The sequence below is a fragment of the Pongo pygmaeus genome, chromosome X (assembly GCF_028885625.2).
Source record: "Pongo pygmaeus isolate AG05252 chromosome X, NHGRI_mPonPyg2-v2.0_pri, whole genome shotgun sequence".
Taxonomy (NCBI): domain Eukaryota; kingdom Metazoa; phylum Chordata; class Mammalia; order Primates; family Hominidae; genus Pongo; species Pongo pygmaeus.
In genome coordinates, this window is record NC_072396.2 from 139384995 (window position 1) to 139409461 (window position 24467).

The window sequence follows — 24467 nt, forward strand, 5'->3', positions numbered from 1 at the left end:
GATCAACTCCTTCAAGATCCTTTCCAACTCTAAAATTCTGTGGTTTCAATATAAATGAATCTCACGGTCAGCATTTTAAAAACTTTGAGTTTTTTGTCTCAAGAAAGTAGCAAAGGGTAGAGCTCACATTCAGTCGTCCCTCTGTATCTACAGAGGATTGGCTCTAGGACCCTCATGGATACCAAAATTCTCAGATGCTCAAGTCTCTGATATAAAATGGTGTAGTATTTGCATATTACTGATGCACATCCTTCTTTATATAAACCATCTCTAGATTACTTATAATACCCAATACAATGTAAATGCTATGTAAATACATACACTGCATTGTTTAGGGAAGAATGACAACAAAAAATCTGTACATGTTCAGCATAGGCATTTTTTTTTCAAATATCTTTGATTTGAAGTTGATTGAATCCACAGATGCATAACCCACAGATACAGAGGGCCGTCTGTACTAATAAATCAGTGGTGTTCCATTTAGTGCATTTAATTTACGCAGATTTAACTGTGTGGGTATGCTCTACCAATACAGGAAAATAAAAGAAATAGAAAAAGCAAATCCATTTGCCATTCCATTTAGTAAGCATACGCCACAGAATGATCATGAGACAGGAGTAAATCAGTTGGACAGCATATATGCAAGGGCATGGATAGTATACTTTATGGGAAATTATTGGAACTTTCAAGAAATGTGTATATATATATATATATATATTTTTTTTTTTTTTTTTTAGACAGAGTCTTGCTCTGTTGTCCAGGCTGGAGTGCAATGGTGGCATCTCGGCTCACTGCAACCTCTGCCTCCTGGGTTTTCAAGCAATCCTCATCCCTCAGCCTCCCAAGTAGCTGGGATTACAGGCACACACCACCAAACCTGGTTAATTTTTGTATTTTAGTAGAGACAGGCTTCATGTTGGCCAGGCTGGTCTCGAATGCTGGCCTCAAGTGGTCTGCCTGACTCGGCCTCCCAAAATGCTGGGATTACAGGTGTGAGCCATTGTGCCCAGTTCTTTCAAGAATAATTTTTTTTTCTTTTTTATTTTGAGACGGAGTCTCACTCTGTCACCCAGGCCAGAGTGCAATGGCACAATTTCGGCTCACTGCAACATCTGCCTCCCAGGTTCAAGTGATTCTCCTGCCTCAGCCTCCAAAGTAGCTAAGACTACAGGTGCCTGCCACCACGCCTGGCTAATTTTTTGTATTTTTTAGTAGAGATGGGGTTTTGCCATGTTGGCCAGGCTGGTCTTGAACTCCTGACGTCAAGTGATCTGTCTGCCTTGGCCCCCCAAAGTGCTGGGATTACAGGCATGAGCCACTGCGCGCGGGCTGCTAATATCTTTTTTTTTTTGCTTTTTTTTTTGACAGAGTCTCACTCTGTCACCAAGGCTGGAGTGCAGTGGCGTGATCTCAGCTCACTGCAACCTCTGCCTCCCGGGTTCAAGCGATTCTCCTGCCTCAGCCTCCTGAGTAGCTGGGTTTACACACTCCCGCCACCACGCCCAGCTAATTTTTGTATTTTTAGTAGAGACGGGGTTTCACCATGTTGGCCAGGCTGGTCTCAAACTCCTGACCTCGTGATTCGCCCACCTCGGCCTCCCAAAGTGTTGGGATTACAGGCATGAGCCATCGCATCTGGCCAAGAATAATTTTAATGTGATTTTTGGCTTGACATGCTGACTCTGTAGCTTAATTTTCACATTAGATATGACACTGCAATACTACTGCTACTGCTACTACTAACAGTATCGTTTACAGATTACTACATGTTGAAGTGTTAAGTTATTTTTAAAGTGCATTACCTTATTTAATTACTATAAGAATCCTATAAGAATAGGTACTAAATTATCCCCATTTTCTTTGGGAATTTATGATACTAATAATAATAGTATTATAATAAAAGCTGCAAACTTTTTAAAGTCTAATAGCTCAGAAAGGTCACTTGTTCAAAATCTTAACCGCTCTTAAGTATCAGACCCAGAGTTACAACCCACATTGGTGAAGTTACACAGACAGAACTCATAAAATGTGAGAGGCATTGAGAAGTGATTTCTTTCTTTTTCTTTTTTTGAGACAGGGTCTCGTTCTGTTGCCTAGGCTGGAGTGCAGTGGCACAACCTTGGCTCACTGCAACCTCCGCCTCCTGGGTTCAAGCGATTCTCCTGTCTCAGCCTCCTGAGTAGCTGGGATTACAGATACACGCCACCACGCCCAGCTAATTTTTGTATTTTCAGTAGAGATGGGGTTTCGCCATGTTGGCCAGGCTGGTCTCGAACTCCTGACCTCAGGTGATCTGCTCGCCTTGGCTTCCCAAAGTGCTGGGATTATAGCGGTGAGCCACTGCACCCAGCCGAGAAGTGATTTCTTATTGGTCATCATATCTCTATGAGAAGTTGTATCTAAAAGCCCTAGAATGTCATTTGGAATGGATGTATTTGTTTGAGAACATGCATTTAAATCCTGGACAAGACCAGAATGGCTTTGCTGTCACCCTGACAGTTGTTGAGCCAAAGTATTGTTTCTCTAAAATTATTTGTATAGGTTCCTTTTAAAAAGTTATTGGCTGGGCAAGATGGTTCACGCCTGTAATCCCAGCACTTTGGGAAGCCAAGGCAGGAGTTCTGCTTGAGGTCAGGAGTTCGAGACCAGCCTGGGCAACATGGTGAAACTCCATCTCTATAAAAAATACAAAAATTAGGCCAAGCGGGATGGCTCACGCCTGTAATCCCAGCACTTTGGGAGGCCAAGGCTGGCAGATCATGAGGTCAGGAGTTCGAGACTAGCCTGACCAACATGCTGAAACCCCGTCTCTACTAAAAACAAAAAAAAATATTAGCCGGGCATGGTGGTGCACGCCTGCACTCCCAGGTACTCAGGAGGTGGGGGCAGGAGAATCGCTTGAACCCGGGAGGCGGAGGTTGCAGTGAGCAGAGATTGAGCCACTGCACTCCAGCCCGGGCAACAGAGGGAGACCCCGTCTCAAAAACAAACAAACAAACAAAAAAACCCACAAAAAACCAACAACAACAACAACAAAAAACAACAAAGATTAGCTGGGTGTGGTGGTGCACACTTGTGGTCCCAGCTATTCAGGAGGCTGAGGTAGAAGGATCACTTGAGCCTGGGGAGTAGAGGTTGCAGTGAGCTGAGATTGTGCCACTGCACTCCAGCCTGGGTGACAGAGCAAGACCCTATCTTAAAATAAATAAATAAATAAATGTCATTTTGTAAGGTAGCTATTGTTTTATCTAAAAATGAAAATCTGTTCAACAGAAGCAATGCCTGAAGTTTCAAAAATCATGTAACTTTAGAAACTCTGATAAGAGTTTGTCCATGAGCTTTAAACTGATTTCTCTTCTACAGTAAAGTAGAAATTTGGAGGCCAGTTTCTGCAAATGCTCTGGGTGACTGTGGCCAACACACCTCCTCTAGATGGTCCTAAGTTTTTTCCTAAATTTGAGATGGTATTTTAGGATTCCATCCAGCTCTATTATATGAATTGAAATATTCCTGGTTTCTCTTAAATACCTGGATAATTCTGGTCCTTATAAATGGCTAAGTTTTATTTCATCAGTTACTGTCTAAATATCACCTAGAATATGAAGAGTAAAACTTTCAAAGAGCTCTTCAAAATTTGAGATGTTGTTTTTCACAGTGATATGTTTGTGCCAACAAACAAGAAAACAAGTTGTAGGTATATAAACCATTTGTAAGAGCCCATCAACACTGAATGCAAAAGTGGGGATTCTCCTAAACAATTGTGGAAACCACTTTGAAAATAAATATTTTTCTCTTTTATAATACAAGGTTGAGGCCGGGCGCGGTGGCTCACGCCTGTAATCCCAGCACTTTGGGAGGCCAGGGCGGGTGGATCATGAGGTCAGGAGATTGAGACCATCCTGGCTAACACGGTGAAACTCCATCTCTACTAAAAATACAAAAAATAAGCCAGGCATGGTGGTGGGCGCCTGTAGTCCCAGCTACTCAGGAGGCTGAGGCAGGAGAATGGCGTGAACTCGGGAAGTGGAGCTTGCAGTGAGCCGAGATCACACGCGCCACTGCACTCCAGCCTGGGCGACAGAGCGAGACTCCATCTGAAAAAAAAAATACAAGATTGATGTTAAAGACAAAATCTATTTCATACTTCCTATGCATTCCTAAAAGTCAACTTTAACTCTTGTGCTGTCTCCTTAACATTTGTTGTATTTTCAAGTCATATCTTTATTTTCCCAGAACTTTCTCATTTTCTGATTGCTTTTTCTGGTTTTATGTTTGTAATACATTTTTTCATCTTTCTGGGGGTCGTTTTTGATTTTTTCATTGTCTGCTTCCTTCAGGATCAGCTGTTTCTTTGTTCTTTTTTTTTTTTTTCTTGAGATGGAGTCTCACTCTGTCATCCAGGCTGGAGTGCAGTGGCATGACCTCAGCTCACTACAACCTCCACCTCCCGGGTTCAAGCAATCCTTCTGCCTCAGCCTCCTGAGTAGCTGGGACTACAGGCATGCGCCACCATGAACAGCTAATTTTTGTATTTTTAGTAGAGACGGGGTTTCACCATGTTGGGAAGGCTGGTCTCGAACTCCTGACCTCAAGTGATCTGCCCCCCTCAGCCTCCCAAAGTGTTGGGATTACAGGCGTAAGCCACCACGCCCGGCCTTGAACTTCTTTTGTGTTGTTTTCCTTCAAATTGTTGGTGTTCCTTAGTTGACCATTTGTTTATAATTGGAGGACTTTGATGAATAGGAGAAATAGCTTGTCTTTGAATAGATCTATTTACCCTAAGGTCATCATTCCTGTAAGGACTATCTGCCTGCAGCCTCTGTAAGAGCAGATGGGTCCCTTAATGAGCAGGCTTGCCTTTGGGTACTGGGCAGTGAAGCCAGCTCAGGTCATCCTCCCAACATCTTCATTGCTAAAGCAAGGAGGACTTTATTCTTTGTGTACTTTACCCCTGTGTGCTGCTTCATTTCCTTTCTTCCCTCTGGGTCTGCCGTGGAGGCTGGAAGTAACCACAGGCTCTGTCTGCCTCTCTCCTTTGTCCCATTTCTAGGGCTGGCAAGATAAACTACCTACTCCAATAAAGAAGCAGTTATTGAGTGGGTGCTGGTTACAAATGCTGCTTCATATACCTTGGAAACAGGGAGGAACCTTCAGTCCTAGATGTTCCACCTTGATTTCTGTCCCTCAATCTACTTTGCTTTCTGTACCTGTGAACTTCAAGACCTATGAGTTAGTCCTATGAACTTTTTGAGGGTGGGGGACATGTCTCATTCACTGTCGTATCTCCAGAATCTAGAATAGTGTCTGCCACAGAGTAGGTGCTCGTGAAGTTTTCATGATCCAATGAAGGGGACCAAATTACGGAAGGCCTTGGTGCCAAGTTATTTTATCCTGAAGAAAATGAGGAGTCACTGAAGATTTTTTGAGCAAGGGGAAGCATGATTGGATCTGTAGTTTTGAAAGATCATTTTGACTGCAGAATGGGCAGTTAGAGGAAGTCTAGAGACCTGTTAGAAGATTGTTTCAATTATCCAAATGAGAGATGATGATCAGTGCTTAAACTAAATTTGTGGCAATGGGGATAAAGAGATGGGAATTGATTCAAATGTAAACCAAAAATAAAATTCTAACCCCCCCGCCCCCAATCATCTGAATGGACTTATTCCTCGGCCAGGGCACTCTCAAAATATAACCTGAGAGACTGGTTCAGGCCTTGACGGGAAGTAGGGGCCAGACATGCCTTCTTATACTTCTCTGGTATTAACATCAATGCAGTCTGATAAGAAGCATTTACCACCAGGCGCGGTGGCTCATGCCTGTAATCCCAGCACTTTGGGAGGCTGAGGTGGGTGGATCACCTGATGTCAGTGTTAGGCCTCTGAGCCCAAGCTAAGCCATCATATCCCCAATGACCTGCACGTATACATCCAGATGGCCTGAATCAACTGAAGATCCACAAAAAAAGTGAAAACAGCCTTAACTGATGACATTCCACCATTGTGATTTATTTCTGCCCCAACCTAACTGATCAAAGTACTTTGTAATCTCCCCCACCCTTAGGAAGGTTCTTTATAATGTCTCCCACCCTTAAGAAGGTTCTTTGTAATTCTCCCCACCCTTGAGAATGTACTTTGTGAGATCCGCCCCCTGCCCCCAAAAACATTGCTCTTAACTCCACTGCCTATCCCAAAACCTATAAGAACTAATGATAATCCCACCACCCTTTGCTGACTCTCTTTTCGGACTCAGCCCGCCTGCACCCAGGTGAAATAAACAGCCATGTTGCTCAAACAAAGTCTGTTTGGTGGTCTCTTCACACGGATGCATGAGACACTCAGGAGTTCGAGACCAGCCTGGCCAACATGGTGAAACCCCGTCTCTACTAAAAACACAAAAAGTTAGCTGGGCGTGGTGGCGCACGCCTGTAGTCCCAGCTGCTCGGGAGACTGAGGCAGGAGAATCGTCTGAGCCTGGGAGGCAGAGGTTGCAGTGAGTGGAGATCTGTCACTGCACTCCAGCCTGGGTGACAGAGTGAGACTCTGTCTCAATTGAAAAAAAAAAAAAGAAGCATTTAAAATCAATTCTCTCTGAAGCCTGCTACCTGGAGGCTTCATCTGCATGATAAAACTTTGGTCTCCACAACCTCTTATCACATCTCAGACATTTCCTTTCTGTTGATCCCAGGTCTTTAGATAAACTCAACCAATTGTCAACCAGAAAGTTTTAAATCTACCTATAACCTGAAAGCCCCCCTCCCTGCTTTGAGTTGTCCCACCTTTCTGGACCAAACCAATGTACATCTTAAATGTATTTGATTGAAGTCTCGGGCCTCCCTAAAATGTATACAACCAAGCTGCTCCCTGACCACCTTGGGCACATGTTCTCAGGATCTCCTGGGGGCTGTGTCACAGGCCATGGTCACTCATATTTGGCTCAGAATAAATCTCTTCAAATATTTTAGAGTTTGACTCTTTTTGTCGACACAAACAAATATTTATTGTGCACCTAGCAGGTGGCAGGCTTAGTCCTAGATGCTGGGGATGCAGCAGTGAGTAACACAAAGTTTTACCCTTATGGAGCTCACATTCTAGGGGCGGAAGGAAGAAAAATAAACAGCAATTTCATATATTACCTTTGTGAGGTCATACTAGATACTAAGAAAGATAAAGCAGAATAAGGAGGCAGAGATCAAGTAGGGTAGATGTCAGGCCTCTGAGCCCAAGCTAAGCCATCATATCCCCTGTGACCTGCACGTATACATCCAGATGGCCTGAAGTAACTGAAGAATCACAAAAGAAGTGAAAATGGCCTGTTCCTGCCTTAACTGATGACATTACCCTGTGAAATTCCTTCTCCTGGCTCATCCTGGCTCAAAAGCTCCCCCACTGAGCACCTTGTGTCCCCCGCCCCTGCCCTCCAGAGAACAATCCCCTTTGACTGTAATTTTCCTTTACCTACCCAAATCCTATAAAACAGTCCCACCCCATCTTCCTTCGCTGACTCTCTTTTCGGACTCAGCCCTTCTGCACCCAGGTGAAATAAACAGCCTTGTTGCTCACACAAAGCCTGTTTGGTGGTCTCTTCACATGGATGCGAGTGAAAGTAGAGACATGCCATTTATGATATGGTGTTCTGTGAAGCAGTGGAGGAAAGACTGAAGGAAGTGAGGAAGCAGCAAGAAAACCTGGGGGGCCTGTGGTGGTTCACGCCTGTAATCCTAGCTTCTCAAGAGGCTGAGGTGGGAGGATTACTTGAGCTCTGGAGTTTGAGACCAGCCTGGGCAACATAGTGAGACCCTGTCTCTACAAAAAATAAAAAATTAGCCGGGTGTGGTGGCACATGCCTGTAATCCCAGCTATTCGGGAGGCTGAGGCAGGAGGATCGCTTGAGCCTAGAAGGTTGTGGCTGCATTGGGCCATGATCTGGCCACCGCGTTCCAGCCTGGGGTCAGAGTGAGACCCTGTATTAGTCAGTTTTCACACTGCTATGCCCAAGACTAGATAATTTATAAAGAAAAGAGGTTTGACTCACAGTTCAGCATGGCTGGGGAGGTCTCAGGAAACTTAAAATCATGGTGGAAGGCAGAGGGGAAGCAAGGCACCTTCTTCACAAGGCAGCAGGAAGGAGAAGTGCTGAGTGAAGGGGGAAGAGCCCCTTATAAAACCATCAGATCTCGAGAGACTCACTCACTATCACGAGAACAGCATGGGGGAAACCACTCCCATGATCCAATTACCTCCACTTGGTCTCTCCTTTGGCATGTGGGGATTATGAGGATTACAATTCAAGATGAGATTTGGGTGGAGACACAAAACCTAACCATATCAGACCCTGTCTCTAAAAAATGAAAATTAAAAAAAAAGAAAAGAGGCCGGGCGCGGTGGCTCACGCCTGTAGTCCCAGCACTTTGGAAGGCCGAGGCGGACGGATCACGAGATCAGGAGATCGAGATCATCCTGGCTAACACGGTGAAACCCCATCTCTACTAAAAATACAAAAAATTAGCTGGGCATCATGGCGGGCACCTGTAGTCCCAGCTACTCGGGAGGCTGAGGCAGCAGAATGGCGTGAACCTGGGAGGCGGAGCTTGCAGTGAGCCATCATGCCACTGCACTCCAGCCTGGGTTACAAAGCGAGACTCTGTCTCAAAAAAAAAAAAAAAAAAAAGAAAAAAGAAAAAAAAGAAAGTCTGGGGGAAGAGCATTCCAAGCAGAGGGAATAGTAATTGCAAAGGCCCTGAAGTGTATAAAAGCTATTTAGAAGTTCAATGTGCCATTCAATAATGAGAAGCTGACCTCAGGTGGGTTGGTTGGTTCTATAATCTGAGCCCAAAAAGCAAGGACCACTTTCTCTTTCTTACTTGCTTTCTTCCTTTCTTCCTTCCTTTCTTTTTTTTTTTTTTTGACAGAGTCTTACTCTGTTGCCCAGGCTGGAGCGCAATGGCACTATCTCAGCTCACTGCAACCTCTGCCTCTTGGGTTCAAACAATTCTCCTGCCTCAGCCTCCCAAGTAGCTGGGATCACAGGTGTCTGCCACCATGCCCGGCTAAGTTTTTGTATTTTTAGTAAAGACGGGGTTTTGCCATGTTGGCCAGGCTGGTCTCGAACTCCTCACCTTACGTGATCGACCCGACTCAGCCTCCCAAAGTGCTGGGATTATAGGCGTGAGCCACCACACCTGGCTGCAAGGACCACTTTCTAGGCAAGAAAACCAATAAAAGAAGAAATTCTGAGAAGATAACACTGGCTAAGTAGGGAAGGCTCTGTTACCAGAAGGCTCTATTGTAGAAGGGCCCAGATGCCAGAAAATGGCCCTGAGCCAGGGAGCCAATGTCACTCTGGAAACAGGTCAGTAGTGTGAAGGGAGAGGCTCTTTCAGATGTCCCTGGCATGAATATTGTGGCAAGCAGAATAATGGAGCCCCAAAGATACCCATTTTGTAACTCCCAGCATCTGTGAATATATTACATGGCAAGGAGGTGTAAGCTAAAAGAATCCAAAGTCCCTCCACCGACTGAAGGGACTCCCTCTTGGCCAAGGGGACCTCTCACAAAAACCTTAAAGACTGAATTCCTGGCCATGACAAGAAGTGAGACTGAACATGCCTCGTTATACCCCCACCCCTTTGGAGCTTAGGCACAACAACTGACCAGCATTAAGGTTAAAATAGAGATCATAACACTGACAAAACAGACTCTTTATGACTAAGATACCCAATTATAAACAAGACCTAAGGCTATGCAAGTCAAAGGTTAAATTGCAGTTGCCGGTCATTGATCTTGTGACATAGCATCCTTATCTTAAAACATTCCTTTCTGTTGACTCCCAAGTTTTAGACAGAGCTTTACTCCTTTAACCAACTGCAAGTTAAAGAATCTCGGAGGCCACCTATGACCTGTAAACCCCCACTTCAAAATATCCAGCTTTTTTTGGCCAAACCAATGTATAAACTCTATGTATTGATTTACGACTTTGCCTGTAACTTCTACTTCCCTGAAATATAAGAAGCGGAGTTGTGACCTAACTGCATCACGACCACTTACTCAAGGCTTCTTGGATTTGTGTTTCTTCCTGGGCCCCAATCACTCATGTTGGCTTAGAATAAGTCTCTTTAAAATATTTTAGAGTTTGTTTTTTTTGTTAACTGAAGAATTGTTTGTAGGTGGAATTAAGGTTGCTAATCAGCTGACTTTGAGATGGAGCAATTAGCCTGGATTATCCAGGTGGGCCCAATATAATCATAAGGATCCTTATAAATAAACAAGGGAGGCAGGGAAATTTGTGTCAGAGTGATTTGATATGAGAAACGCTCAACCTATGCCTTTGAAGATAGAGAAAGTGGGTCAGTCATTAGTCATGTGGTGACCTCTAGAAGCTAGACAAAGCCAGGAAACTGATTCTCTTGTGCAGCCTCCACAAGGGAATGAAGGCTGGCATCTAAACTCAACCAGCAAAATAAATTCAATAAGGAAGATTTGAAGATCAAAGACCTTCCTCTCTCTGGCTTCACATTTCTCATCACTAGGTCAGTGATGTTCAAATCATTTTTAGGTGATAGCTTTATGTGTCAATTGACTGGGCCATAGAGTCAAGAGGATTTGGTCAAGCATTATTCTAGGTGTGTCTGTAAAGGTAGGTGTGTGTGTGTGTGTGTGTGTGTGTTTTAATATAGAGATAGGGTCTTGCTCTTGCTCTGTTGCCTAGACTGGAGTGCTGTAGCATGACTATAGCTTACTGCAGCCTCAGCCTCCCAGGTGCAAACAATCCTCCCATTTCAGCCTCCCAAGTATCTAGAACTACAGGTGCATGCCAACCCCTCTGGCTAATTTATTTTAATTTTTTTTTTTGTAGAGACAGGGTCTTGCTCTGTTGCTCAGGCTGGTCTCGAATTCCTGGGCTCAAGTGATCCTCCTGCCTCAGCCTCACATAGCCCTGGGATTACAGGTGTGAGCTACTGCACCCAGCCTGTAGGGTGTCCCTGCATGAGAATAATATCTAAATCAGTAGGCTGAGTAAAGCAGATTGCCCTTTCTAATGTGAGTGGGCCTCATCCAACAGTTGAAAGCCTGAATAGAACAAAAAAGCTGACCCTTCCCTGAGTAAGAGAGAATTCTTCCTGCGTGATGATCTTCAATCTGGGACATTGACTTTTTTTCTGCCTTTGGCCTGAAACATTGGCTCTCCCTGGGTCTCCAGCCTGTGGGCCCTTGGACTGGAACTAAATTATCAGCTCTCCTGGGCCTCCAGGTTGTCTACTCACCCTGCAGATCTTTCAACTTGTCAGACCCCATAATTGTGTGAACCAATTCATTATAAAAATAAATCTCGATTGCTGGCAAGATGGCCGAACAGGAACAATTCCGGCCTGTAGCTCCCAGCTAGATCGTCATAGAAGGTGGGTGATTTCTGCATTTCCAACTGAGGTACCTGGTTCATCTCATTGGGACTGGTTGGACAGTGGGTAGAGCCCATGGAGAGCGAGCCGAAGCAGGGTGGGGCGTTGCCTCACCCGGGAAGTGTAAGGGGTGGGGGAATTTTCACCCTACCCAAGGGAAGCCATGAGAGACTGAGCCTGAGGAACTCCAGCACAGATACTGCGCTTGTCCCATAGTCTTCACAACCCACATACCAGGAGAATCCCTCCGGTGCCCACCCCACCAGGGCCCTGGGTTTCAAGCACAAAACTGGGCGGCCATTTGGGCAGACACCCAACTAGCTGCAGGAGTTTTTTTTTTTTTTTTTTTTCTTGAGACGGAGTCTCGCTCTGTCGCCCAGGCTGGATTGCAGTGGTGCAATCTTGGCTCACTGCAAGCTCCGCCTCCTGGGTTCACGCCATTCTCCTGCCTCAGCCTCCCAAGTAGCTGGGACTACAGGTGCCCACCACCACGCCCAGCTAATTTTTTGTATTTTTAGTAGAGACGGGGTTTCACCGTGTTAGCCAGGATGGTCTCGATCTCCTGACCTTGTGATCTGCCCGCCTCGGCCTCCCAAAGTGCTGGAATTACAGGGGTGAGCCACCACGCCTGGCCTGCAGGAGTTCTTTTTTTTCCATACCCCAGCGGCATCTGGAGCACCAGTGAGACAGAACCATTCACTCCCCTGGAAAAGGGGTGCAGAAGCCAGGGAGCCAAGTGGTCTGGCTGAGCGGGTCCCACCCCATGGAGCCCAGCAAACTAAGATCCACCGGCTTGAAATTCTCGCTGCCAGTACAGCAGCAGTCTGAGATCGACCTGGGATGCTGGAGTTTGGTGGGGGGAAGGGCGTCCACCATTGCTGAGGCTTGAGTAGACCGGTTTTACACTCACAGTGTAAACAAAGCCACTGGGAAGTTCGAACTGGGTGGAGCCCACTGCAGCTTAGCAAGGCTGCTGTGGTCAGACTGCCAGATTTCTCTTCTCTGGGCGGGGCATCTCTGAAAAAAAAGGCAGTAGCCCCAGTCAGGGACTTACAGGTAAAACTCCCATCTCCCTGGGACAGAGCACCTAGGGAAAGGGGTGGCTGTGGGCGAAGCTTCAGCAGACTTAAAGGTCCCTGCCTGACAGCTCTGAAAGACAGCAGCAGACCTCCCAGCACAGCATTCGAGCTCTGCTAAGGGTCAGACTGCCTCCTCAAGTGGGTCCCAAATGGAACCAACCCAAATGCCCATCAATGATAGACTGGATAAAGAAAATGTGGCACATATACACCATAGAATACTATGCAACCATAAAAAAGGATAAGTTCATGTTCTTTGTAGGGACATGGATGAAGCTGGCAACTATCATTCTCAGCAAACTATCACAAGAACAGAAAACCAAACACTGCATGTTCTCACTTATAAGTGGGAGTTGAACAATGAGAACACATGGAAACAGGGAGGGGAATATCACACACTGGGGCCTGTCGGGGGGTGAGGAGCTAGGGGAGGGATAACATTAGGAGAAATACCTAATGTAGGTGACGGGTTGATGGGTGCAGCAAACAACCATGGCACGTGTATACCTATGTAACAAAACTGCACGTTCTGCACACGTACCCCATAACTTAAAGTATAATAAAAAAGAAAGAAAGAAAAAAAAAAAGAAATGATTGATGGTGTTTTTCAAAGGACCCCAGTCCCATTATCGGCCTTGGAAATGGGACTGGGGTCCTTTGAAAAACACCTTTTATCATTTCTTATGTTTTTTTTTTTAACACAATTAATACTGTACCACTGCAGAAAATGTGTATCAGTAAAAAGGAAATAAAACCACTGGCATTTCTACCACCCAGAGAAAAAAATAATAATAAATCTCTTTTGGCCAGGCTCGGTGGCTCACACCTGTAATCCCAGTACTTTGGGAGGCTGAGGCAGGTGGATCACTTGAGGTCACGAGTTCGAGACCAGCCTGGGCAACATGGCAAAACCCTGTCTCCACTAAAAATACAAAAATTAGCCGGGCACGATGTTGTATGCCTGTAGTCCCAGCTACTTGGGAGGCTAAGGTAGAAGGGTCACTTGTGCCTGGGGCGTGGAGGTTGCAGTGAGCCGAGATTGTGCCACTGCACTCCAGTCTGGGTGACAGAGTGAGACTCTGTCTGCCTCCCCTGACAAAAAAAAATTTTGAACAAATGTTAAGTGCGTTCTTCCAAGGACAATTCCTCTTTGGAGAGTTGGTGGACCAGAAGATGTTGTGAAACGTGAGCTCGCTGGATGTTGATTTTTCCAGGTGCTTAAGTCCTCACTGTGCTGCCCTTGTGACCTTCAGGCCTAGGTCATCAAGATGCACAGCACAGGACAGAAGCCCCTCTAGTCCTGCACCTGGTGACATGGAACTGCTTTGCTGGTCCACACAGACACAGCCTCCATCCAAGCCTGGCTCCTACCCATCACAGTTCTGCAGGCTGCCCATTTGCAGAAGGCCTTCCATCTGACACTTCTTCTCGCCTGCTTGTTCTCCAGCCATGTTGTGGCCAATTTGCCATGATGAGGTTGCAGTGGCCAAGACTGTTGGAAACTGTGCAGTGTAGCTGGGAGAGAAAGGACACACTCCAAATGTTCTTACTGCCTGTGATGATGCAGCTACAGCAATGTACCGGCTGTTCACAAGCCTGTTCCTTCTTCCATTATAGGGCATGAAGAATTCCCTTATCACTGGGTAAGGAGGGGGAACAGAAGTTTTTCTCATGCCTAATTTTGCGTTTTTAGTAACGTCTTTTTCATCTTGTCCAGGAGAAACTGGAAAAAAAAAAAAGATACTTGAAATAAACTGAAGGACATTTAAACAAAGAAACACTTGAAATAAACTGAAAAGAATTTTTTTTTCTTTTTTAACATTAACATATTTTGCAGGAAGAAAAAATATAAAGGACACTAGGGGCAAATAAATTTATGTGTTTACAATAGCAAAGACATGGAATCAACCCAAATGCCCATCAATGATAGACTGGATAAAGAAAATGTGGCACATTTACACCATGGAACACTATGCAGCCATAAAAAGGAATGAGATCATGTCCTTTGCAGGGACATGGATGGAGCTGAAAGCCATTATCCTCAGCAAACTAATGCAGGAACAGAAAACCAAACACTGCATGTTCTCACTTATAAATGGAAGCTGAACAGTAAGAACACATGGACACAAGGAAGGGAACAACACGCACTGGGGCCTGCTGGGGTGGCAGGGGGAGGGAGAGCATCAGGATAAATAGCTAATGCGTGTGGGACTTAATACCTAGGTGATGGGTTGATAGGTGCAGCAAACCACCAAGACACACGTTTACCTATGTAACAAACCTGCATGCCCTGCACATGTACCCCAGAACTTAAAAAATATGTATGTGTGTGTGTGTGTGTGTGTGTGTTTAAATGGAAAACCATCAACCAAGAGAAAAGCAGTATCCACTTGCAGATTCGGATCCCAGAGTCCTGAGGCCTTACATGTCTGGAATCAATACATTCTCAACTGGTCCTGTAGTAAGGTGCTCATGGGGTTTGTCTTCAAACTCACTGTTAGAGGACTTTTTAAATCACAGGCTTAGCAAACCGGCCAAATTACTGCCACTCTTCTAGGTGGGAACTCTCAGCTGTTGCTGAAGGCCCCAGATGTTCCTGTGATACTCATTCAGATTCCTCACGGTCAGTTACACTTCTTCCTTTTTTGACTAGCAGGAAACAGCAGGACTGGCCAGATTCTCACTTGCCTGTCTATCGCTCTTGGATGATTCTTCTCAATTGTGATGCTTCTGTGGCACATTGACCTTCTGTACCTCTAGAACCTAAGCAAGGGATTGCTTCTTCTTCTTCTTCTTCTTTTTTTTTTTTCCTGAGAGGGAGTCTCGCATTGTTGCCCAGGCTGCAGTGCAGTGGCAATCTCAGCTCACTGTAACCTCCAACTCCCTGGTTCAAGTGATTCTCCTGCCTCAGCCTCCCTAGTAGCTGGGATTACAGGCATGCACTACCATGCCCAGCTAATTTTTGTATTTTTAGTAGAGATGGGGTTTCACCATGTTGGCCAAGGGTGTTCTCGATCTCCTGACCTCATGATCTGCCCGCCTCAGCCTCCCAAAGTGTTAGGATTACAGGCTTGAGCCACTGCGCCCAGCCAGGGCTTGCTTCTTCTAACCAGCCACGGGCTGGCTTTGTCTGGTGACCTTGTCTGCCTGCTATTTCACTGTTCCTGCTTCCATTCACCAATTCCAGTGGTGTAGCATGCTTTCAGTCCTTGGCCGGCTGACCAGCAAGAAGATGGACCTTTACATTCAAGCAAAGGTGGCTTTATAACAAGAAGAACTGAAGGTTGAAACAATCTCTTGCTGCTGCAAAGAACAAATTTTATGTTTCTTCTTCTAATCTTGACAAATGACCTCTTGAAGAGATTCCATGCTACTTTCTCTTTCTCCCTGTATGGGACCTTAATGTAGCACAGTGAGACCCAAAGAGGTGCACATTTTCTATTACCAGTGCTCTGGGCTGTGGGGCTTTCAGCTGCTGCTGCCAAAATCTGGTCGTCTAAAATTCTTCCAGTAGAGGCTAAAAGATGATACAATTCCTTAGGGTTCTCAATCTCCACCTGGTTGTTTTCCTGTTCTTTGCTATCTACCTGCGCTGGCTTGGAAGCCTGCTAAGAAAAGCACAATGTGGTGCTTAGGGCATCTCCGGGATCCCAAGACCATCAGGCAATTGCCATGTATTCAGAGGGAAGTGTTTTTTTTTTTTTCTCATCTGCAACTCAGGAGCTGGGCCTCTGCTACAGGCACTTAGAAATGATGTTTTCATTTTAAAAGACTTAACAATCTGATATTCAATATGGCTCATGGTGGAGCTCCAGCATTTCTCCCTCCCTCCTGGTTTGCCTACAGAGGTAGACTCAGAAGGAGATTGTGGTCTGCGTTTCCTGTTAGGACCGTATCAGTGCTCATCTTATTATCATAAGCCCCTTACTTTTGCGAATTTAAAGTAGTACTGACAAGCCTGGATTGTGAAGTGGGCTTTGCTTGGTCCTTAGGAGGCTAGCCTAGATTTTGCCATTGGGGAAGATCAGTTTTCAGTTTCCCACAGTATGCTGCTTTTTTTTCTTTTTTTTTTTTTTTTTTTGGAGATGGAGTCTCACTCTGTTGCCCAGGCTGGAGAGCAATGGCATGATCTCAGCTCACTGCAACCTCCACCTCCCAGGTTCAAGCAATTCTCCCTGCCTCAGCCTCCAGCGTAGCTGGGATTACAGGCGACTACCACCATGCCGGGCTAATTTTTGTATTTTTAGTAGAGATGGGGTTTCGCCATGTTGGCCAGAATGGCCAACATGACCTCAGGTGACCCTCCCAAAGTGCTGGGATTACAGGAATAAGCCACCCTGCCCAACCAGTATGCTGCTCTTGTAGTGACCTTCTTGAGTCCACTCTTACCTCTTGGTGTAGAAGTTACACTGCTATGTCGGTGTAACTTCTGAGGTCAATGTTTCCAAGTGAGATGAAGCCAGTGCTTTGAGATGGGCTTTGAGCACAAGTGAGCAAACACCAATATTCTCACACTCTTTTTTTTTTGAGACGGAGTTTTGCTCTTGTCGCCCAGGCTGGAGAGCAATTGCACGATCTTGGCTCACTGCAACCCTCGCCTCCCGGCTTCAAGTGATTCTTCTGCCTCGGCCTCTCCAGTAGCTGGGATTACAGGCTCCTGCCACCACATCCAGCTATTTTTCTTTTCTTTTCTTTTTTTCTTTTTTTTTTGTATTTTTAGTAGAGACAGGGTTTCACCATGTTGGCCAGGCTGGTCTTGAACTCCTGATCTCAGGTGATCTACTCACCTCGGCCTCCCAAAGTGCTGGGATTACAGGCATGAGCCACCGTGCCTGGTCCCAATTTGCTGTTTCCCAGAAAATCTTATTTCTTTTTATTTAGAGAATGCATGTCTTTTGTGTTAAGAAACCAAAGAGAAATAAAGAACACCTCTTATAGATATATATTTTCTATATAATTCCATATAGATCCACCTACAGTTTTATTAATTAAATGAGAAGAGAATTACTGTTTTTAACCCTAAAGGGTATTGATTACGGTAAAACTGTCAATAAAAAATGGGTTGCAGGCTGGGCACGGTGGCTTACACCTGTAATCCCAGTACTCCAGGAGGCAGAGGCAGGAGGATTGCTTGAGGCCAAAAGTTTGAGACGAGCCTGGGGAACATGGCGAGACCTCATCTCTCCAAAAACCTTATTTGTTTATTATTATTATTATTATTATTATTTTGAGACAGAGTCTAGTTCTGTCACCCAGGCTGGAGTATAATGGCACAATCTCGGCTCACTGTGACCTCTGCCTCCCGGGTTCAAGTGATACTCCTGCCTCAGCCTCCTGAGTAGCTGGGATTACCAGCACCCGCCACTGCTCCCAGCTAACTTTTGTATTTTTAGTAGAGACGGGATTTCACCATGTTGGCCAGGCTGGCCTCGAACTCCTAACCTCAAGTGATCTGTCTGCCTCAGCCACCCAAAGTGCTGGGATTACAGGCATAAGCCACTGTGCCTGGTGCCAAAAAACTTTTAAAAAAAAATGTTAAAAAAATAAAGATTATCACGCCACTGTACTCCAGCCTGGGTGACAGAGTGAGACCATGTCTCAAAAACAAAAACAAACACCTTTTTAATTTAATTGTAGATTCACATGCAGTTGTAAGAAATGAAACAGAGAGATCCCATATATCCTTCACCCAAATTACCCCCCTGGTCACATCTTGTGTCACTACAGGACACTGTCACAACCAGGAAATTGACATTGGTACAATCCATTGAGCTTATTTGATTTCATCAGTTTTATGTGTGTGTGTGTGCGTGTGTATTTAGTCCTATGCAGTTTTATCACATGTAGATACACGTGACCACCACCGCAGTCATGAGACAGAACAGTTCCATCACAAAGATCCCTTGTGGTAACTTTTTTTTTTTTTTTTTTTGAGACAGGGTCTCACTCTGTCGTCCAGGCTGGAGTGCAGTGGCATGATCTCAGTTTACTGCAACCTCTGCCTCCTGGGCTCAAGCGATTCTCCAGCATCAGCCTCCCAAGCAGCTGGGACTACAGATGCACACCACCACGCTTAGGTAATTTTTGTATTTTTTGTAGAGATGCAGTTTCACCATGTTGCCCAGGCTGGTCTCGAACTCCTCAGCCTCCCAAAGGGCTGGCATTACAAGCATGAGCCAACGTGCTGGCTGATTGTGCTAACCTTTTAAAGCAACAGGCATCCCCCTCCCTTCTCCAACATCCTTGAGCCCTGGCAACCACAACCCTGTTCTCCATCTCTATAATTTGTCATTTCAGGACTATTATATAAATGGAATTGTACAGTATGTAACCTTTTGAGATTGCCTTTTTTTCACTCAGCGTAATTCCCTGGAGAGTAATTTGGGTTGTTTTATATGCCAAAAGTTCTTTCCTTTTTTATTGCTGAGTAATATTCCATGGTATGTGTGTACCATGGTTTGTTTCACCATTTAAAAAGTGAAAGACATTTTGGTTGCTTCCAATTTTGGACTGCCATGAATAAATCTGCTAGTTCATTTTCCTACTTAAAAAAAGTTGACTTATTGTCTACATCAGTGATCTTTATACTTGAGTCCATGAACTCCTAGGGAGTCCATTAACATCCTAAAATTCTATTCAAACTTGTTGTTTTTCTTTGAAGAGGGTCCATTGCTTTAGGTGAGAGAGACTCTTACTCCAGTACTCATGTTTCCATAGAGGAGAGGTGACTTCAGTACTCTTTAGGAGGCACATTTCTTTTTTTATTTTAATTTAATTTTATTATTTATTTTTTGAGACAGAGTCTTGCTCTGTCACCCAGGCTAGAGTCCAGTAGTGTGATTTCAGCTCGCTGCAACCTCTGTCTCCTGGGCTCAAGTGATTCTTCTGTCTCAGCCTCCCGAGTAGCTGGGATTACAGGCACCCACCACCATGTCCGGCTAATTTTGCATTTTTAGTAGAGATGGAGATTCACCATGTTGGCCAGGCTGGTCTTGAACTCCCGACTTTAGGTAATCCACCTGCCTTGGCCTCTCAAAGTGCCGGGATTACAGGCGTAAGCCACCACGCCCAGCCTAGGAGGCACATTTCTACTTCCTCTCCACCCTTTATTTGCTTCTCCCCACAGGAGGAGGAGTAACTAATACTTATGATGGTCTGCTTTTCATTGGTCCCAATTCTGGGCCAGGTTAATATGTTCAAGGTCACTGCAAATAAATGATCTGACCTCTTGCTCCATTTGTCTGTACAAATGGCAAATATTTTGTTTCCTGCTTCTGTGGCCAGGTCATGGCTTCTGCTGCCTGTGGCTGGATGGCTAATTCTGTCTAAATTAGGAGGAAGAAGTAGGAAGTCCATTCTGGCCTTGGGGCTCTTCTATGTTCTCCAATACAGCATTAATATTAGCAAAGCTCATACTTTAACTCCCATCTCATTCTGTATATATTTCTTTTTTTAAAAAAAAAATGTGATACTGTTTATTTAACTTCAAAAACATTTCAGCATTCTAAACATACAAAAGGATAACAGAATGTTGCAAATCGTGTTTGAGTACAGAAGGTTCTTGAACTTTCATTGATGCAGTGGCTCTTTGCTTTGCTGACAACGAAGAGTTCTATAGTTTGTTTTAAAGCAAACAGTTTAAAAACTACCACACACACAAAAAAACCCAAAAACTTCTCATGCCAGCTGACCCCACTTTGTTCACAGCTAAGATGGCAGCAGAATGCTATGTCAATATATACAGAAACAAGACAACCTGAAGCTAAATGGATGCCCCCTGCAGAGTCAACAGGTCCAGCCTTACACTGCATGCCCTGCGCTATGGCCCCTCCAAAAGGCATCTTCCCCACAGCCTCAACACCAAGCAAGGAGCATCAAGAGTTTTTCTTGGGTGTTTTGTTCTTTTTACAAACTATAGATATATACAGTTGACAACTCAGGATTTCTAACCAATAACCATATAGTTAACACCACCTTACGAAAAAAAAAAGCCAAAAACGTCATTAAGTGCCTTCCCACACCAACAGCAAAGTGAGGAGAACAGCAGAGTACTTTTTCATTTTAAAAATGTTTGGAAATATGTACAACTTTGATACAGTTTCAGGGTGCTCTAGACACCCATGGCCACATCATGTAAACCAATGACAATCTCTAGAGCACTTTGAGAGACTACAATATGATCGTGATTAAATTTTGCATTTAAGCCTAATGAGGGCAACAGACACTTCTCAAATAAGAGATGTGTCAATTACTGTGCTCCAGGCAGCGCCTGTAATCCTCCACTTTGGGAGGCCGAGGCAGGCAGATCACCTGAGGTCAGGAGTTCAAGACCACCCTGGCCAACGTGGTGAAACCCCGTCTCTACTAAAAATACAAAAATTAACCAGGCATGGTGGCTCATGCTTGTAATCCCCAGCTACTCGGGAGGCTGAGGCAGGAGAATTGCTTGAACCTGGGAGGCAGAGGTTGCAGCGAGCCGAGATAGTGCCACTGCATTCCAGCTTGGGTGAAAGAGTGAGACTCCGTCTCAAAAATAAAACAAAAACAAAACCAAAAAATTATGGCACTCCCCTACTCTAAGGTATTCACAAGGAGACAGATAAACAGTTTTTAAATTCATCCTCCTCGTCCTCCTCCTCCTCTTCTTCCTCCTCGTCTTCTTCATCTTCCTCTTCCACCTTTATCTGGGCAACTTCAGCAGGACTCTTTGCGCCATCAAACTTTCCTTTCAACTTATACTCAGCAACATCCTTCTCATACTCCTCCTTCAGTTTTGCCGCCTTAGTGATGTAAGGCCGCTTTTCACTGTCATTTAAGTTATCTCACCCAGCTTTTTTGCCATGTCTCCAATAGAGATGCCAGGGTTTGTGGATTTTATCTTGGGGTGGAATTCTGAACAGAACAGGAAGAATCCAGATGGTGGCCTTTTAAAGGTATTAGAATCCTTCTTCTTCTTGCCTCCCTTAGCTGGTCCATAATCCTTCATTTCCCAATCATAGCGTACTTCATCCGCCTTTGCCAGTTCATCAAATTTAGACTTTTCTTTCCCGGACATTGTCTTCCACCTCTTGGAGCACTTCTTGGAAAATTCTGCAAAATTGACAGGGACCTCTTGGTATTTCTTCTTACGTTCTTCTCTGCATGTCTGCACAAAGAAGGCATAAGCAGACATCTTGCCATTTGGTTTCTTGGGGTCACCTTTAGCCATCCTGACTGTATTGTTCACTAGTCTGGGCAGCGCAGGGCATGATACGCAGCTCTGCGCTCCCCAGCCTCATGCTAGCTGTGTCCAGGAGAGCTACCTCCTCCTTCTTTTCTTTCTTTTCTTTCCTTTCTTTCCTTTCCTTCCTTTCCTTCCTTTCTTTCTCTCTCTCTCTCTTTCTTTCTTTCTTTTCTTTTTTCAGAGTCTCTCACTTGTCGCCCAGGCTTGAGTGCAGTGGTGCAATCTCAGCTCACTGCAACCTCCGCCTCCTGGATTCAAGCGATTCTCCTGCCTCAGCCTTCTGAATAGCTGGGACTACAGGTGTGTGCCACCACGCCTGGCTAATTTTTGTATTTTAGTAAAGACAGGGTTTCACCATGTTGGTCAGCCTGGTTTCGAACTCCTGACCTCGTGATCCGGCCACCTCTGCCTCCCAAAGTTCTGGGATTACAGGCGTGAGCCTCCATGTCCGGTCCTCCTGTATATATGTCTTTATTGGCTCAGATTCCATAGGGAAGGTGATTAATTAGCACCTTTGATCCCCTTCCCTATTATGTACATAGCTTTCCATTGAAGAGGATCCCATCACACCACACACACACACACACACACACACACACACACACACACACACACACACACACCCCTTTACCTTAAGGACCTATACCTATAGGGTATAGTCCACAACTCTCTATCTGGGATTCACGTTCTTCCCTAACCTTCCTCTCCATACTTATCCCCTACTGTCTCCTGAAACAAACCCTTTGTTTCAGTCAGACCACTTCACCCAGTTATATTCCAGACACTGGATCTCTGCTTAGCCATTTCCTCTCCCTGAGAAGCTCTTCCCACTGTTTCCTGCCGGTCTAAATCCTACCCATATTTCAAAGCCGAGGTCATCTTTCTCTATGAAAACTCTCCTGGACATTCATACACAGAGTAAATTGATCTATTACCTGTAGCATAAATTACGGTTAACTTTTTCTTTGTCTATACATCCATTCTCCCCACAACTAGATTTGTGAGTCCCTGGAGAGCATAGGTCACATTTTCTCTCTTTGTTCCCTCAAAGCTTAGCATGAGTTAGAATCTCAACAAATATTTGTGGCTAGAATTTATCTTCTAGTTCCCTATTTCAGAGCACCAGTTTCCTGAGCTAGTGGTTTTAAGGATATGAAATTGCTCTTCAGCCACCATTAATAATAGCAATAGATTATCTTATAAAAATACTTTAATAGCTTCCATTTATTACACATTTACTCTGCCAGTCACCACACTTTACCTGGATTAACTCACAGACTCCTCATACCAACACTTTTAGAGATTCAGAATGCTTAGGTAATTTATTCAAGGTCCATCAGCCCATATGTGCAGAACAGAAACCTCTTCTTCTACGATAGAAAACAATAATCTTGGCCGGGTGCCATAGCTCATGCCTGTAATCCCAGTACTTTGGGAGGCTGAGGTGGGTGGATCACGAGGTCAAGAGTTTGAGACCAGCCTGGCCAATATGGTGAAACCCCGTCTCTACTAAAAATACAAAAATTAGCCAGGAGTGGTGGTGCACGCCTGTAGTCGCAGCTACTCAGGAGGCTGAGGCAGAAGAATCACTTGAACCCGTGAGGCGGAGGTTGCAGTGAGCCGAGATGGCACCACTGCACTCCAACCTGGGTGACAGAGTAATGCTCTGTCTTAAAAAAAAAAAAAAAAATCTTATACAGATGTTTACTGTAGCCCTAGCAAGGGCAAATAAATCTCTGCCCTAAGCTTCTTGCTAAGTATCTGCATGGGTTATGACTTACTAAAGTACCTACAGGAATTCCATTAATGCTAAAATTCCTTTCTTAAGAACATTCACATAATGAATAGCAACACTCAGCATTCATTCATGAAGATTTAAAAACTAGTAGCAACACTATTTTTTAACCCAGTCCAATTTCACAGGTGCTATCAAAGCAATGCTAAGATTGTCTCTTAGCAATCTTAACTTGATTACCTCTTTAAAGGCCCTATCCCCAATACAGTCATATCCGGAGGTCCTGGGGGTTAGGACTTCAACACAGGAATTTTGGGAGGAAACAACTGAGCCCATTTCATAGCAGCCCATTATGGTGATTACTTCAATCTTGCCTAGGTCAGTTAAATATCATCATTTGGCTTCTGTATTCTGGAATCCTATAATCTGCATTGATACTGGGAGGCCCAGTTGCACCATAGCATCTCTTACTGTCTCTCTGGTCTGCAGAAGACAACCACTATTGGTCTCAAAAAAGCTGTCGCATCTGCTTACCAGTGCACTCCTGGTGAAGGAATATCTTCTCAGCCTTCCCAGGGAACATGGTCAGGAGGTAGTTTGATATGGTTTGGATCCGTGGTCTAACGGATCTGGTCCCACGTTGTAACTTTGCAATAGGCCATTCTCGCATTGCTATAAAGAGATACCCGAGACTGGGTAATTTACAAAGAAAAGAAGTTTAATTGGCTCGTGGTTCTGCAGGCTGTACAGGAAGCATGGCAACATCTACTTGGCCTCTGGGGAGGCTTCAGGAAGCTTACAATCATGGTGGAAGACAAAGGGGGATCACGCACATCACATGCTCAGGGAAGGAGCAAGAGAGAGAGCGGGGTGGCGGGTGCCACACGCTTTTAAACAACGAGATCTTGCAAGAACTCACTCACTATCACGGGAACAGCATCAAGGGGGATGGTGCTAAACCATTCATGAGAAATCCGCCACCATGATCCAATCACGTACCACCTGGCCCACCTCCAACATTGGGGATTATAATTC

General features: G+C 44.8%; 1 long non-coding RNA gene and 1 pseudogene across 1 annotated transcript; one reads left to right on the forward strand and one right to left on the reverse strand.

The window, feature by feature from the left end:
• The first annotated feature begins 10418 nt into the window (after positions 1-10418).
• On the forward strand, positions 10419-14248 carry LOC129025067 (uncharacterized). Its single transcript, XR_008497164.1, has 3 exons — positions 10419-10525; positions 11059-11395; positions 13728-14248. It is a non-coding gene; the product is annotated as an uncharacterized LOC129025067 (long non-coding RNA).
• Positions 14249-21059: 6811 nt separating this feature from the next.
• Positions 21060-21766, reverse strand: LOC129024205 (high mobility group protein B3-like; annotated as a pseudogene).
• Between the last annotated feature and the right edge of the window lie 2701 nt (positions 21767-24467).